This window comes from Eurosta solidaginis, chromosome 4 (assembly GCF_040869045.1).
Source record: "Eurosta solidaginis isolate ZX-2024a chromosome 4, ASM4086904v1, whole genome shotgun sequence".
NCBI lineage: Eukaryota > Metazoa > Arthropoda > Insecta > Diptera > Tephritidae > Eurosta > Eurosta solidaginis.
The window spans coordinates 137,788,931-137,805,348 of NC_090322.1; the positions used below are offsets into that span (position 1 = coordinate 137,788,931).

The 16,418-nt window shown below is 40.3% G+C and overlaps 2 long non-coding RNA genes across 3 annotated transcripts; one reads left to right on the plus strand and one right to left on the minus strand.

The window, feature by feature from the left end:
- The first annotated feature begins 615 nt into the window (after positions 1 to 615).
- Positions 616 to 7,362, plus strand: LOC137248209 (uncharacterized). Of its 2 annotated transcripts, XR_010952122.1 has the most exons (3): positions 616 to 1,029; positions 1,106 to 1,570; positions 6,875 to 7,362. It is a non-coding gene; the product is annotated as an uncharacterized lncRNA (long non-coding RNA). The 2 variants fall into 2 exon arrangements; XR_010952121.1 differs by having other exon boundaries at positions 616 to 1,570.
- Positions 7,363 to 8,302: 940 nt separating this feature from the next.
- LOC137250367 (uncharacterized) lies at positions 8,303 to 16,354 on the minus strand. The gene is made up of 8 exons (XR_010952927.1): positions 13,894 to 16,354; positions 13,604 to 13,833; positions 13,273 to 13,546; positions 12,932 to 13,219; positions 12,694 to 12,872; positions 12,505 to 12,638; positions 9,923 to 10,307; positions 8,303 to 9,863 (listed from the first exon to the last, which is right to left on the minus strand). It is a non-coding gene; the product is annotated as an uncharacterized lncRNA (long non-coding RNA).
- Between the last annotated feature and the right edge of the window lie 64 nt (positions 16,355 to 16,418).

Here is a 16,418-nt window from a genome sequence, read left to right on the forward strand (position 1 = left end):
ATTCATTTTTAAATGTGTTTCCGCATGAGGAAAGCGCTATTCTGTTGTTTTGGTATTTTCTGAATTTAAATTGAACATTCTGAACTCGAATTCTTATAAAACTATTTATTTTAAACAAATAAGAAACACGTATGCTTTTATCACGTACAAAATTAAAAACGTAATGAAATAAAGTAAATAAAAAGCAAAAAGCATTGTTTCATTTTTGGCGGAATATAACAATGGTCATTTATGATAGTATAATAGTCAAACCTGATATCTACAGTAAACTATCATTTATGAAACTTTTTGATAGTTAGAGTGTCAGCACTGATCCAGGAAAAGGAATGAGAGTGAGCAGTACGGCTATATACTTAATCAGTAGGTCATGTTGGTGTATAAGAAGGAGACAAAAACACACGTACACAGTTGTTTACATCACATTTGCGCAAGCCCCCTTAAGTTTGTGATAGAAAGTTTGTATGAGGCGATGATCGTTAGGTTGACATTGCTGACAATCAGATGATAGTCATATGATCAGTGTTCTTGTAGGATAGTTCACCCACACATTCAAAGCTTTTTTCGCTCTCCACTAACACATCGACGTTTCTTGCTGTCATCGAAATGACAGCGTCATCTTAATACGGCAATTTATTAATTATTCCGGGAAATATTTTAAAACGATGAAAAACTATAATTGTGGTAATTAAACTAAAAAAGTGCTTGTGCTACGGGCTTTTAGGTGTGACGAGTGTTAGCTGTTTATGCACTTCTAAATTAACCTGGCGCATTAACTAGAGGCAGCCAAGTCGTCTTGCCACCAATTGGAATTGGAAGATTCGATTTCCAAAACCAAAAAAGGTAACGGTTTCAAGAGTGCGCACAACCTAAACAAAAGACGCGTGTCGAGATCCGTTTTTAGAATCTGAAAGTTGTATAGAATCGACGGGATGGCCTAGAAGGTTTCAGGTGGTCATACTCAATCGCTCCCGGGGAGTACCTTATCGCTACAACCAAAGCAACATTATTTACTCTGCTTTTCATTCATACGTATGTGTATTTTTAAATAATAAAAAAAATGTATATTCTAATATACATATATCATCTCTGCCGGGGTGCGATTCAGCTCAGGATATGCCAAAACAACAAGAAACCTACAATTAAATGCAGATTCACGTGTCATTTGCCAAGGATTTACCGGTAAACAAGGTACTTTCCACAACCAACATGCTTTGAAATACGGTACAAAATTGGTCGGATGTATCTTCCCAAAAAAGGGTGGAACTACGCATCTTGGTTTGCCAGTATTTGCTTCGGTAATTTATATTGATTTGTATTGATTAAAAATTGCAATAGTAGATAATGTAAAGCTAAAAATGCAACTGATCCGCATGCAACTGTTGTTTATGTGCGGCCACCAGGAGCTGCTGCTGCTATCATAGCAGTATTACAAGCACGACATTTCTTTGATTGGTTGCATAATCGAAATTGTGCCCTAACATGATATGGTTCGCGTTAAGCACGCTATGTTAAAGCAAAATAAATCTCGTCTAGTCAGGCCCGATTGTCCAGGATCATCGCACCAGAAAGGGTAAGTAAATTGCCTACCATATTAAATATATAAACAACATGAATGAATTTGTTAGTGATAATTTTTCATGCTTTTGTTGATAATCAACTGAAGAAGGTAAATACCAAAGAGTTCGAAGTTCATGTAAATACCAATTGATTTCTTTAAATAGCGTTTGGAGAACAAAACCCATATGTATGTATGCATACAACTGCATAGAAAGGGAGGGATTAATTAATTATGATCAGTAGGTTTATAGGATTTTTATTATTTTCCCTGCGTCGCCGTTGCCATTACATTGCGTTAAGAGAGGACATCAACACCTTACCCACAACCAGTTAAAATTTTAGTAAATTTTGCTCTTTTCATTACTGATTCAAAACGTGGGAAGTTATATATGTAGCATTCCATGGAGAATGGTAAATTTTAGCAGACTTTCGCATTGCGGTCATTATTAATATTCAATCCCTAGAAGGTTCAATGTAGTCATATCAATAGGTCCGGAGATGGTCGAGTTAGTACCTCAATGATGCTTGTTACCGGAACGTAGATAGATAATTTATTGAGGATTGCACAGTGATTTGTACATCTCCTTCACAGCACCTCATCGTAGCCGAGTTCTTTGATGAACCCTAGCAGAGTTCTTGGCTTGAGGAATTAAATGTGGGAATGCACTGGCCATGGTGAGCCCATAAACTTAGCCCTACGTTTTGAGATTGCTTCGTATTCTTGGAGGATATGGTCCGCCGTCTGCTGATCGATCACAAAATCGGAATGTGTTATTCGATAGTATGCCCACTTTCTGCATACGGCTGCTCAGTCTATAATGCCCTGTAAGAAAGCTCTTGGGATTCTTCGGTTATCTTTCTATAGGTCTATTATCGCCCTGTAGCGACTTGTGCCAAGGAAACAGAAAGTTTCAACAGGGGTGGACCATAATGAGAGGAGTGTTAGAGGCGTTGATTCTACAATACAGCCAAAGAGATGGTTGGTGTCATGTGGGGCCACATTATAAGCAGGACATATGTTTTGTATGTCGGGGTTGATTCTGGATAGGTTAGAGTTTAACCTGTTACAGTATCCAGATCGAAGTTGGGCTAGAGTGACTCCCGTTTCCTTAGGGAGAGTGTGTTCCTACTCTGCTAGTTTTTTTCTTTGAGTACAGGATTCACCGGGCAATTCCTGGCATAGAGGTCCGACGCCTGTTTGTGGAGTTCACTCAGGACCTGCTTGTGTTTTTCAGCTTCATACGGCTGTGTTGTCAGGTGCCGTTGTTGTTGTTGTAGCAATGCTCGCCCCACCTAATAGCCGCAACCGATCACAAATTGTCATCAATATCCTCTAACGGGAGTCCAAGGAAACTTGCCGTTTCAACAGGGGTGGACCATAAGGAAAGGGGTGTTGAAGGCGTTGGTTCCACATTACAATTGAAGAGATGGTTGGTGTCATGTGGGGACACATTGCAAGCGGGGCATACATTTTGTATGTCGGGTTGATTCTGGATAGGTAAAAGAGTTTAACCTGTTACAGTATCCAGAACGAAGTTGAGCAAGAGTGACACGCGTTTCCCTGGGGAGTATGCGTTCCTCTTCCACAAGTTTTTGATAATTTTCGTTAAGTACTGGATTCACCGGGCAATTCCCGGCATAAAGGTCTGACGCCTGTTTATGGAGTTCACCAAGGACCTGCTTGTGTTTTTTCACTTCATACGGCTGGGTTCTCAGGTGCCGTATTTCCTCAAAATGCTTACGGAGATGACTCCTTAAGCCCCTAGGCGGTGCTGGTTCATCAATCTGATGTCTTTTGGGATGCCCAGGTTTCTGGGTATTCAACAGGAACTGTTTGGTCAGCATCTCATTTCTCTCCCTGATGGGGAGTATTCTCGCCTCATTATGCAGATGGTGTTCTGGGGACATAAGAAGACAGCCCGTGGCGATTCTGAGAGCAGTATTTTGGCAGGCCTATAGTTTCTTCCAGTGAGTGATTTTTAGGCTTGGCGACCATATGGGTGACGCGTAGCACGTAATCGGCTGGCTAATTGCTTTGTATATAGTAATGAGCGTTTCTTTATCTTTTCCCCAAGTACTGCCAGCGAGGGATTTGAGGATTTTGTTACGGCTCTGAATTCTCGGAACAATTGCGGCTGCGTGCTCACCAAAATGTAGATCCTGATCAACACACCCAAGATTTTGGGGTGTAGGACCTTCGGTAGCGTAGTGCCATCGACGTGGATGTTCAAAATGGTCGACATTTGGGGCGTCCATGTTGTAAAAAAGGTCGCGGAAGATTTAGTCGGTGATAATGCCAGGTTTCGCGAGGCGAAAAAACTGGAGAGATCAGGGAGGTAGCCGTTTATTTTATTGCATAGCGCATCGGTCTTTGAGCCTGGGCCTGTGGCCATTATTGTGCAGTCATCGGCGTAGGAAACGATTGTGACTCCTTCCGGTGGTGAAGGTAGCTTAGATATGTAGAAATTAAACAAAAGTGGGGATAGGACACCACCCTGTGGCACCCCTTGTTTAATTCTCCTTGGTTTTGATGTTTCGTTTCTAAATTGCACCGATGCCTGCCGACCACCCAGATAAATTGCGGTCCACCTTTTAAGACATGGGGGAAGGGTAGACCCTTCCAGGTCCTGCAGTAACGAGCCATGGTTGACCGTATCAAAAGCTCTTGATAGGTCTAGCGCTACGAGTACTGTTCTATGGTGGGGGTATTGATTTAAACCGCAATTTATCTGGGTGCTAATGGCATTTAGCTCGGTGGTAGTGCTATGGAGTTTTCTGAAGCCATGCTGATGAGGGGCTAGCTGCAAATTTGCTTGGAAATAAGGGAGCAAAATGGCTTCAAGCGTCTTTGCCACTGGCGATAGGAGAGATATCGGACGATACGACTCACCTATGTTAGCTGGTTTCCCAGGCTTTAGTAGCGGGACCACCTTGGCTATTTTCCATTTCTCAGGTATGACAAAGGTGGAAAGAGACAGATTGAAGACATGCGCTAAATATTTGAAACCCTCTTTCCCTAGGCTTTTAAGCATCGGCATAGCTATGCCGTCTGGGCCCACTGCTTTGGATGGTTTAGCACGACCAATGGCGTCCTCAACCTCTTTAGCGGTGATGGTGATTGGTGACGCGCTGAATTTGTGTTTATGTGCGTGTCTATTGGCTCTCCGTCTATCTTTGTCGACCGTAGGATGCATTATATATTGTCGGCAGAAAGCGCTCGCGCATTTTTTCGCGTCCGACAGCACTTTGTCGGCAAAGGCGATGGAAACTTTGTCTTTGTTCTTAGTCGGATTCGATAGGGACTTTACGGTGGACCAAAGTTTACCCACACCGGTAGAGAGGTTACAACCTCTTAGGTGCTCCTCCCATTTCGCCCGCTTGTGTTCATCCACAAGCAATCTGATGCGTTGGTTTATATCCCTTATTTGGGGGTCGCCTGGATCAAGCTGTCTTATAAGGTCACGTTCTCTCGCTAACTTTGCGGCCTCCGCCGGGATGTGGGCCGGATTTCGGGAATTTTCCCGGCGGGAATGAAATGTGCCGAGGCGGATTTAATGACCTTACGGAAGGCACGCTCCCCTTGGCGGGCATCAGTCAGGATAGGGAGGGCAGCTAGGCGGCTGTCTGTAAAGGATTTATATTCTTCCCACTTTCCTTTTTTGAAGTTTATGAAAGTGCGTTTCTCAGTGACGATGAAGTCGGCGTTACGCTCAAGCGAAATAAGTATGGGCAGGTGGTCGGATGCCAATGTTACCATCGGCTGCCAGTTGACGCAGTTTACGAGTTCTGCGCTCACGATTGAGATATCTGGCGAGCTGTGACAGCTTCCTACCTTACGTGTGGGGGCGTCTCCGTTTATTGTGCAGAACGTCGTTTCTTCTATTTGATCCGCCAACATCTCACCCCTACTGTCCGCCCGCAAGTTTGAATGCCATAGATCATGATGGGCATTGAAATCGCCTAAGATAATGCGATTGTTGCCAGTGGGTAAGGCCCTGATATTAGGGCGGTATCCACTGGGGCAACAGGTGGCAGGAGGGATGTAGATGTTGATGATTTCGAGGTTTGCATCGCCTGACCGGACAGATAGGCCTTGACGTTCTAAGACATTGTCCCTGCGGTCGATGCCAGGATCAAATATATAATATTGCACAGAGTGGTGTATGATAAACGCGAGACCGCCTCCATTTCCGCTCTCGCGGTCTTTCCTGTGGACATTATACCCAGAGCAGGTCTGCAATGCAGATCTTGCTGTGAGTTTAGTCTCTTGAATCTCAGCAATGCGGATGTTGTGCCGCTTCATGAAATCGACTATCTCCGTAATCTTCCCAGTTAGTCCATTACAGTTTAACTGCAGAATTCTGAAGTGCATAAGGGGAGACGTCGCCACTCTGGGGGTAAGTGACGGGTGACTACGCCTGGGTTGTGGAAGGCCAGGACGCAATTGCTGTTGTGGCCCTGGGACTGTGCGTCCTTGGGCAAGCATTGGGGTACCCGGATGATTTGGGTTTGCGACCTGACAACATGGCGCGATGAAACCCGTCGGGGGTTGCCGTCGCGGGTACCAGAACATCTAGGAAAGTGGCACCACCCAAGGCAGGTGCTGCATTGGGCGGATGTCGCAAACCTATATATTCTGTGCTGGCAGACGGTGCAAACGGATGTAGGGACTAAGAGTCTGTTTCCCTGACCTGGTGTTCCGTCGTGCCTGGTGTTGTTGGGTGAGCGGCCACGCAAGGCAGCAGGGTACACATGCACCATTCAGGAGGATACCCTCGCTGAGCCCAGAAAATCTGGGAAAATTAGATGTATTGCTCAGATCCAGCAAACGAGTATGTTCTGTACTGGCATATGATAAACTTGCAGACAACCAAACGTTTACTTTCCTGTCCAAAAGGGAATTGGTGCTCGGCACTGCTGCTAAAGAAGAATACACGTAGTCATATCAATTCGTTCCCGGGTTACTCGGGAAAGCAGTTTTAGCAGTACTTTGCCCGTTTCAATTTGCACATCCATTCAAAGAACTTCGCATAATGGATTAAACAGTCATCTGCATTTATTCGTTTTTGTTTTTGTAGCACGCCTAATTTACTATCTATTACCCCAACATCTATCAATTATCCCTTGTTATAATCTTCGGGTACCCCCGCTACCGGAAGATGCCTTGGCATGGTGGAGGTTCACTTGAATTTACTTTACAGGTCCTGATTCTGGTTATCTGAAATCCCCTTGAGTATCTTGGATTTATTAAGTACTTCCGGTTATATTAAAAACTTATTATCTATCCTTACTGATATTCGTTTCTTTTTCATTCTAGGTAATTCGATTTGACGATGTGGGCATAGCAATATTCCAGCTGTGGCTGTAAGAAGAACGTACATTTGCTCAAACTACAAGAAAACTGCGACAACTGTCCCTGGGCCTTTTTAGTATCACATATAAGGCCCTACCACGCATATTATGGGAAAGGGTCAAGTTCAAAGGCTCAACATCACCTGCAAATCGACTTTGATAGCACGAAATATGGCTGCATATATTCCGGTATTATATCTACAACACTCATATCTATGCAAACTGATACTAACAACACCACCCGCGCAGGAAAAATTGAGCACCATCAGTGTGAGCTTCGAAACTCAAAATGGTTTCAGAAAGGGCACGACTACGAATGAGTTTATGTCTTACATATGTAGTTTGTACATATAAATATGCACATATGTAAGGTTTACTAGAAAATTAAGGAAATTATTTGTAAAAACTATTGTATACATAATTTATTCATAATTAAATATTATTTAAACAAAAGGGACGCGTTTCATTCATATATAAAGCGAATTGACAGAAGGTAACCGGCACGGGTAACCGATAGGCCAGTTACCCGTGTTGTTGTTGCATATGTTTTGGTTAGCGATAACGAAAACATACCTAATGAAGTAACTTAAAAATGTATATAACATCGAGCGAGAAGGAATGTCGAAAACACAATAGGTAAGAGCGAGAAAGCGAGTCACACGTACACTATTTTGAGAGAGCGCATGCGTTACCTTTTTCCCGACAGCAATGTAAAAGTCATTAAGACGATAATTGGTGACCAAGTTATTGGTAACGATTAAGTAATCGATTAGGTAACGGGTAGCTGTCTTGTAGGGGAGAAGGTGGCGCCATAGCGGAACGATACAAGGTGGCAGCATGGTGAAATACCTACAAACATAAAAATCCCATGTACTTTGTTTTCGTAAATTCGATGGACAAATGTCAAAATCGTACTGCGCCGGAAGTTGATGTATGAAATCAAATAAAAAAAGTTTATAATCTGCTGTTACATGGTGCCACCTTGTATATTTCCGCCATGGGTGGCGCATTGCGCATGTTAACATTACCTGCAAAAACGCTCCACGTCATTTTACTAGTCATTGTGACTTTCTGCAGCGGTTATATTCATAGTCATTTTTGCATGGGCGGATTAGGTTTTGTGACCAAATTTTCCGTTTCGTTCCTATTAATGTGATAGTGCATTCCGCTCCCACCTATAGGATCTGAGCATAGTACTGTGCTGCTCACACACAGTCACAATGCTCGTCAAATGGCGGTCATTTTTCCGTCATTTCACTCTACATTTTCGAGTCATTTGACAATCAATTTTACTGCGTTTTTACCATTTATATAACCGCCATATAACGTGAATTTTACCTGCAGATTTACTCTACCTGGAGCAGCCATATGAATAAAATATGAACCAAAAAAATTGAATTTTCAATATTTATTATTTTCAATATTATTATATATGTACATGAAATTGGAACTTATATTAATCCAGTTCATATAAAACAGAAGAACTTTAATAATAAATAAACTCGCTTAATTGGTTTTTGTTTTCCAATTGAAATCTCTTCTAAGCGAGCAAAAAAAATAATATTAAGCTTTAGAAAAAACTCCAATTATTTGAATGAAAGCTTAGTATAAATTCAGATCAAAAATATTCAAAGGTGTCGTGGAATCCGATTGCTCTCGTAATTGAAGAACTTAAAAATGTACGACTATTAATTGAGTCAGACTTATTATTGTTCTAGATCTAATCATTCAAGCAATAATTCTGCAACACTTAGCAGGAGTATTGATTGGTTTCAAATCTAATTCCGACAGCAATCGTATCACAACATCCCTTATTATATATGCACATGAAATTGTAACTTAAATTAATACAGTTCATATAAAGAAAAGTAAGTATTTTAATAACAAATAAACTCGCTTAATTGGTTTTCGTTTTCCAATTGAAATCTTTTCCAAGCGAACAGAAAATAATTTTAAGCTTTAGAAAAAACTGCAATTATTTGAATCAATTTAAATCTACAACTTAAAGCTAATTAGAAATTCAGATTAGATTTACTCTTTTTTTTCAGATCAAGAATATTCAAAGGTGTCGTGGAATCCGATTGCTGTCGTAATTGATGAACTTAAAAATGTACGACTAGTAATTGAGTCAGACTTATTATTGTTCTAAATCTAATCATTCAAGCAATAATTCTACAACCCATAGCAGGAGTATTGATTGGTTTCAAATCTAATTCCGACAGCAATCGTATCACATCCCTTATTATATATGTACGTGATATTGCAACTTAAATTAATACAATTGATATAAAGAAACGTAAGTACTTTAATAATAACATAAACTCTCTTAATTGGTTTTTGTTTTCCAATTGCAATCTTTTCTAAGCGAGCAGAAAATAATTTTAAGCTCTAGAAAAAACTCCAATTATTTGAATAATCTACAACTTAAAGCTTAGTAGAAATTCAGATTAGGTTTACTCTTTTTTCAGATCAAGAATATTCAAAGGTGTCGTGGAATCCGATTGCTGTCATAATTGATGAACTTAAAAATGTACGACTTGTAATTAAGTCAGACTTATTATTGTTCTAAATCTAATTATTCAAACAATAATTCTACAACCCATAGCAGGAGTATTGATTGGTTTCAAATCTAATTCCGACAGCAATCGTATCACATCCCTTATTATATATGTACGTGATATTGCAACTTAAATTAATACTGTTGATATAAAGAAAAGTAAATACTTTAATAATAAATCAACTCTCTTAATTGATTTTTGTTTTCCAATTGAAATCATTTCCTGTGCATGCACATCGCTAACCTGTGTTGGCAAAAGATATGATTATACTGTCTTCGATAGATAGTCGGACGAGCCGCTACTCGGCGAAGTAGAGATGACCGTTGTGTCGGTGGCAGCTGTTACAACAGCAGTTTCTAACTTTACACCATCCGTACGGTGTGATGAAAGCTTTAGCTGTAATGCAAATATATAGATGGGTTAATGTGGTTTTCGTATGTTATTCAACAACTCACCCTATACCATCATCACAGCCTCCTCATCGATTTTGAATATGTGTACTGTTTCAGTATTCAGACCCAGTTCGTTTGGTGCAATATTTTCGATTTGATGAATATGTATACTATCCGTTAGGCAGACAATTTGGTGCAATCGATTCATTCATATACTGTGGGTATTTGAGCCGTAGACGCAATGGCAGATATTTTGATTCTTTTTGAAGTGTAACATTTGTGAACAGTTGGGTTTCTCTGCTGTCACCATCACCACTAGAGAGCTATTGAAGAAACGCTCGACCAAGATAATATGTGAGATTTACACGCATAGATTTCTTCCACCTTTTCACAGTTATTGATGGAGAAAATGCGAAAGCCATTTTCACCATCCAATAACGAAATAGAACTGTAGAGGAAGAAACATTTTATAAAATTTAATAAAATCAAAAAATGATAGTTGTGCTGAAATGGGGTAACGTATTGTATGTTAAAGTATAGCGAAGTCTCAGCGGCTTTGTCCTGCTGAAAATTTAGTTTGAATAGGTTTTATTCTTCATTCTTAGAAACATGTACGAAGGTACCTGGTAAGATATTAAAAATCCTCAACGCTTTTTTTGCTATAACTTAAAAAACTCATATTCAAACTTCTGCTTAACTTCTACATATCAATAGCTACCTTTACCACCAGGAGTCACTATTGCTTCTACGCCTATGCTATTGTTTCCTACATCGATGGGCTTTGTAATAAAATAAACAGCTATCTCCCCAATCTCTCCAGTTTTGTCGCCTCGCGAAACCTGATATTGTCACCAACCAAATCATCGGTGACCTTATTTAAAACATGACCGCGCCAAATGCCGACCATATGGCATTACCCTACCGACTGTCTTACACCCTAAAATTTTGGGTGTGACTTTCGATCAGGATCTACATCTTGGAGAGCATGCACTAGCAATTGTAACCAAAATCGTCGTTGGTGTGAGGTCTTAGCCGATCTCCAGATCTGTAGAAAAGGAGCTTATTAGCTTAATGCTTAAGATGATGCGGGAATAACCAAGTAAGCTCCTTCCAACCTTTGATTCGGGGGATGGTATAATGGTATGAAGATGATAGCGTGCGACAACATCGCGAGCTTGCGATGGCTGGAGGAAGTGGTTCCAAACCTCCAAATGCAGGGCACGAACGCTCGTTTTGAGATGGTGGATAAAGCGCAAATCCCCAAGGTAACAAAAGTTAAGGATACACTGCGACTTTTGCAGAATCAAAAGGGCTAGAGGAGGACGACGACGTCACGATGAAGGTGCTGGAGGGGGACAAGCAGCCCATTGGTACTGCGAGTCATACAGATAAACCTCCAACACAGTAAAGTGGCGTCGAGCGAACTCCTCCTCCTAACGCGATGATCCAGGAGCCGTGGCTTCCATCGGGAGGAAAGGTTTCTGGACTTAGCGCGCGCGGATTTGGCGTTTACTATGCGCAAACGGAAGGACGGGTGCGAGCTGTAGTAATGGTAAGGAAACAGCTGCATTCATATATGCTGCCTAATTACACTACTGAGGACCTCGTAGTGGTGGTGAAATCGCCGGGCTCAGATGGTACATGTCCGGCCATGCTACAAGTTTCAAGTAGGGCGGTCGTGGGATGGCTTACAATAATATTCGATGGGTGCATAAACTGAATCATGTACCGCACTCTTGGAGAACTGCTCGTGTAGCTTTCCTACCAAATGCGGGGAAGATCGGTCACGTGTATCCCAAAGATTACAGACCCATAATTTCTGCTTAAAACCTTTGAGAGGCTGATAGATGTGTACATAAAGTCCAACGTGGATGAAAAGCTGCTCTCCACAACACAACAGGCGTACACCAAAGGCAAGTCAGTAGACACCGCATTGCATAGGGTGGTAATAAGCATAGAAAAAGCCCTGGGATATAAGGAATATGCTCTAGAAGTCTTCTTAAGCATTGCCGGGGCTTTCTAAATGGGCGATTATTGATGGTCTTAATTACGTTAAAGTACATCCAGCCTTACCCAGATGGATCGACTGCATGTTAAACTGCAGTAAGATTACATCGCAATGGGGATTGTACGCGGCCACGAAATTAGTGGACAGGGGCACTCCGGGTGCTATCACCTCTGCTGTGGACGCTGGTCATTAACCAACTGCTTAGGGGATTCTACGAGGGACCAGAAAAACTTACGGTTTACGCAGATGACGTTGCATATGGTCTTGTTTACAAAGAGGTACAAGGTCCCTAATTGGACCAGGCCTAAGTTAGGAGGGGCGACCCTACGGGGAAACCTTGCACAAAATATCTAGGAATGATCCTAGACAGTAAGCTGTCATGGAAGCTCAACGTGGAGGAGAGGGTGAGGAAGGCTTAAACGGCACTTTATGCATGTAAAAGAATGCAAAAGAACCGGCATATACGATCAGAAGGAACTCGATGACGATGCCTCAAAACTAACAACCAAAAGCAATAATTATCATTTCACTGACACAAATTTTATAGTTTTTTCTTCCGGAGTTGGACACAATCTTTTCATAATTTTACTTAACAATTTAAGATTAGAAATTTTTTTCAATTTGTATTTTGACTTACCAGCAACAACAGAATCATGTTTAATTGTACGCCGCACAATCATTATAGCATCATGTAACGAAGCTCAGTTTCTTTCAAAAATTGTTCGGCACTGCCACGTAAAATCAATGTATATGTTCTAGCATTAACGCAACCTTTAAATAATTATAAACTATAAAAATGAAGTTAATGTCAAACCCACTATCAAACCTTGGAAAATGTTGAAATGTTCACCACCAACTTGACGTTCTTCAAAGTAATCACATTGACCCAAAACACTTGAATTAATATCATTAGCTGTAGTCATAACAGCTCCACCACAAGCTTTCATTGTACGTTTCAAATCTTCTTCTGGTACACTAACAGAACATTTCACGATCTGCAAAATACTGTGTACCAACATCACCAATTGGTAGTTTAGAAAACACAACATTGGTGCCTTACTTACCTATTTTATTGTACAGGAGACGCCATTCAGCATTAACAATTTTCTGATACTCTTGGACATTGGAGACCATTGCTGTGGCAGAGCATTTTTAAAATAAAGCACTTTGTTGTTCCTTTGATTGGCGCTTCCACATGTACAGCCATTTCATATTTTGGTCATGCATAATTATAATGCTTTACGTATAACTTTAATGATGATACGTGCATGCACACCTTCCTCAACATATGGTTTAACTTGTTTTAAGATTTCACCTGCTTAAAGTACTACTGAAGTGGTGCCATCGCCGACCTGATAAGAGAAACATTTTTATTCTACACATTCTAATATAACAAAAAACTTACCTCATTTTGAAATTTGGCGATGTCTACTAGAGTTTTACGGCTGGATTCACAATATCCAATAGTTTCATAATGGTTGCCCCATCATTTGAAATTGTGGCCTTAACACTGGAATCAACAATATGCTTGTCCATACTACGTGAACCCAATTGAATGCGAGGCATTGATGTGGATATGAGTTGAGGTTTACCATGAGAGCTATCGGTACCCAAGCATTTTTTACACAAATACTCATGGACGTTCATATTTATCAAATGTTGGAAATATGCAGTTGGCACTGTTGACAAAAAATATGGATCAATGAACACAAGTAAAAGTGAAAGAATTTTTTTACCATCTCTTGTTACTTTACACATTAGACATTGGAAACGACGACCAGCATCTACAAGTTGCTATTGAGCCTTGCAACGATTAGATCTAATTGCACCCAATTCACCAAAATTTACAATGGGTGGCTCATATTCACCCTCATCCGTTCGTGCCATTGGTGAGGCGGTAAGTGTAATGGACAAATCTGTTGTTTTTAATAAATCAGCTGTTGCAGGTATGCAATACAAAGACGACCTGCAAAGAAGAAAGATCAATGTAATTGCCAAACAAAACATTAATTTCGATTATCGATACCTAACGTAACGTGGCGAGGAGTTACCCTGATGTTGTTGTTGTTGTTGTAGCGATAAGGTTGCTCCCCGAAGGCTTTGGGGAGTGTTATCGATGTGATGGTCCTTTGCCGGATACAGATCCGGTACGCTCCGGTACCACAGCACCAGTAAGGTGCTAGCCCGACCATCTCGGGAACGACTTATGTGGCCACATTAAACCTTCAGGCCATCCCTTCCTCCCCATCCCCAAGTTCCTTGAGGAGCTTGAGGTCGCCAGAGCCTCGTCTGCTAGTGAAACAGGATTCGCCGCGGATAGGTGAGGTTGACAATTGGGTTTGGAGAAGCTATATATTGCGCTGGCAACCTGAAGGGTTGCTCTACACAGCCCCTTGAATCTGGTATTTTAGTCGCCTCTTACGACAGGCATACCTACCGCGGGTATATTCTGACCCCCTAACCCGCTGGGGGGGAGTTACCCTGATCTTCTACCGCATATTTTGTGGTCACCAATGGTGGTAATAAACCCTGTTCATTAGTAATAAAAGCACCACCAGCGCTATTTTGATTTTCAATGATAACGCTTATCGGATTTGGCATCTGACATTTAAAGCAAATTTCGATGCCATTGAATTTTATTTATCTAAATATAACTTTGATATAGCTTGCCTTAATGAAATTTTTTTAACTAGAGTAAGCACTCATAGAAAACTTATAGGATTCAATTTAATCAAGAAATATAGAGAAGATGGTTATGGGGGTGTTGCAATAGCCCTCAAAAATACCATAAAATTCAAAAAAATAAATTTTGTTACCAACTTTGACATTTTAGTTATACAAACAACAAATCTTAAACCAAACCTAACTGTATGCACTGCATACCTTCCACCCAGTGTAAATACCTCCGAATTCAGCATTGAAATTCAAAGAACTCTAAATTTTCTTGACTCGCTCCCAAATACGCTATTCATCGGAGATTTTAATGCCAGGCATAGCAACTGGGGTGACACATTAAGCTCCAGCAAAGGAAAGCATCTTTTCAATTTGATTCAGGAATCTACCTTCCAAATACTTAATAATGGAGACTACACGTTCCAAAAAGATAACAGATCACCAGGTGGATCTGTACTCGATCTCGCTTTTTCCAATTTCAATGCCCCTTTTAAATGGTCAGTGGATAAAATCAGAATTGGGGGTAGCCACCACTATCCTATAACTATTGACATAAACAACATCAAAACAAACACTTCCACCTTTTTGTCCAAAAAAAAGTTATTAAAAAACTTAAGTAACCTTGAATGCGAATCAAATTTAGAGATGTTTGAAAACAAATTCCAGGAAGAAATTAAGAATGCTACTGTCACAAAAAGTGATTCCAAAATACTAAAAAGCTGGTGGGATGACAATACTGAAAAAATTTATAGGTTTTTTAATTTTACTTTTAAAAAAGCCAAACGATATCCAAATCCTGAAAACTATCATGCTCTAACAGAAGCGAGGAAACGTTGGAAAAAAGAAATAAAGCGAGCCAAAAAAGTCAATTTTGATAATAAAATTAAAGAACTGAACTCCGGTATTGATAAAAATGGGTGGAATTTCGTTAAAGCCATCAGGGGGGATTATAGTTCTAATAGTAAAAATGCATGGAACAGTGAAAATAATTTAAATTTCCTGACCATGTTACAAAATCAAGTTCATCAAATATCTACCAGACTAGAAATAAACATTGCCATAGACACAGATCCAAACTTAATCATAACATACGAAGATCTGCAAAATGCTCTTAAGAAAAAGAAAAAGGACACCGCTACTGGAGCGGATAAAATTTCCTACAGCATGATAAAGTCACTCCCTGATGTTACTTTAAACAATTTTCGAGCAGCACTAAATGACATTTTTCTGTCCAACAAAATACCAGACAGCTGGAGAACAATAAAAATTGTTCCAGTCCCAAAAAAGGAAAAAGACCTGAATAATTTCGAAAATTTTAGACCTATCTCATTAATATCTGTCCCGCTCAAATTATTAAATACATGCATTAAAGACAGAATATATAACTTCTTAGAAAAACACAACAAGTTACCTTTATCAACTTTCGCTTATAGGAAAAACAGATCGGCAACCTCATGTGTAAATCACATTTTGCATCAACTCAAAGTCCTGAAAAGTAATAAAGCTCACTCCATTTTATGTACAGTCGATTTCAGTAACGCTTACAACAACAAAGTTCGATCACTGCAAAACAAATTCTTACGTAGATCTTTAGGCCTCACTCCGTCTACGCCGGTACCCCTACTTTATGCTATCGCAAACGAACTTCCACCCCAAGGAAGATGTAAGTGGCTTATGGCAAAAGAAATGGTTACGATATTCACTACAAATGGTCCAATAAGAACTTCCATAACTGAGTATACGCATTTAAACACAAATTGCACAACAATTTACAACCAATTCAAATGGATTTTCGACAGTCTTGGTACGGTGGATTTTTCTTTCCCTTACCCCAAGATCATCATCCAAGACAAAATTTTAAACTTAAAAAAAGCCAAT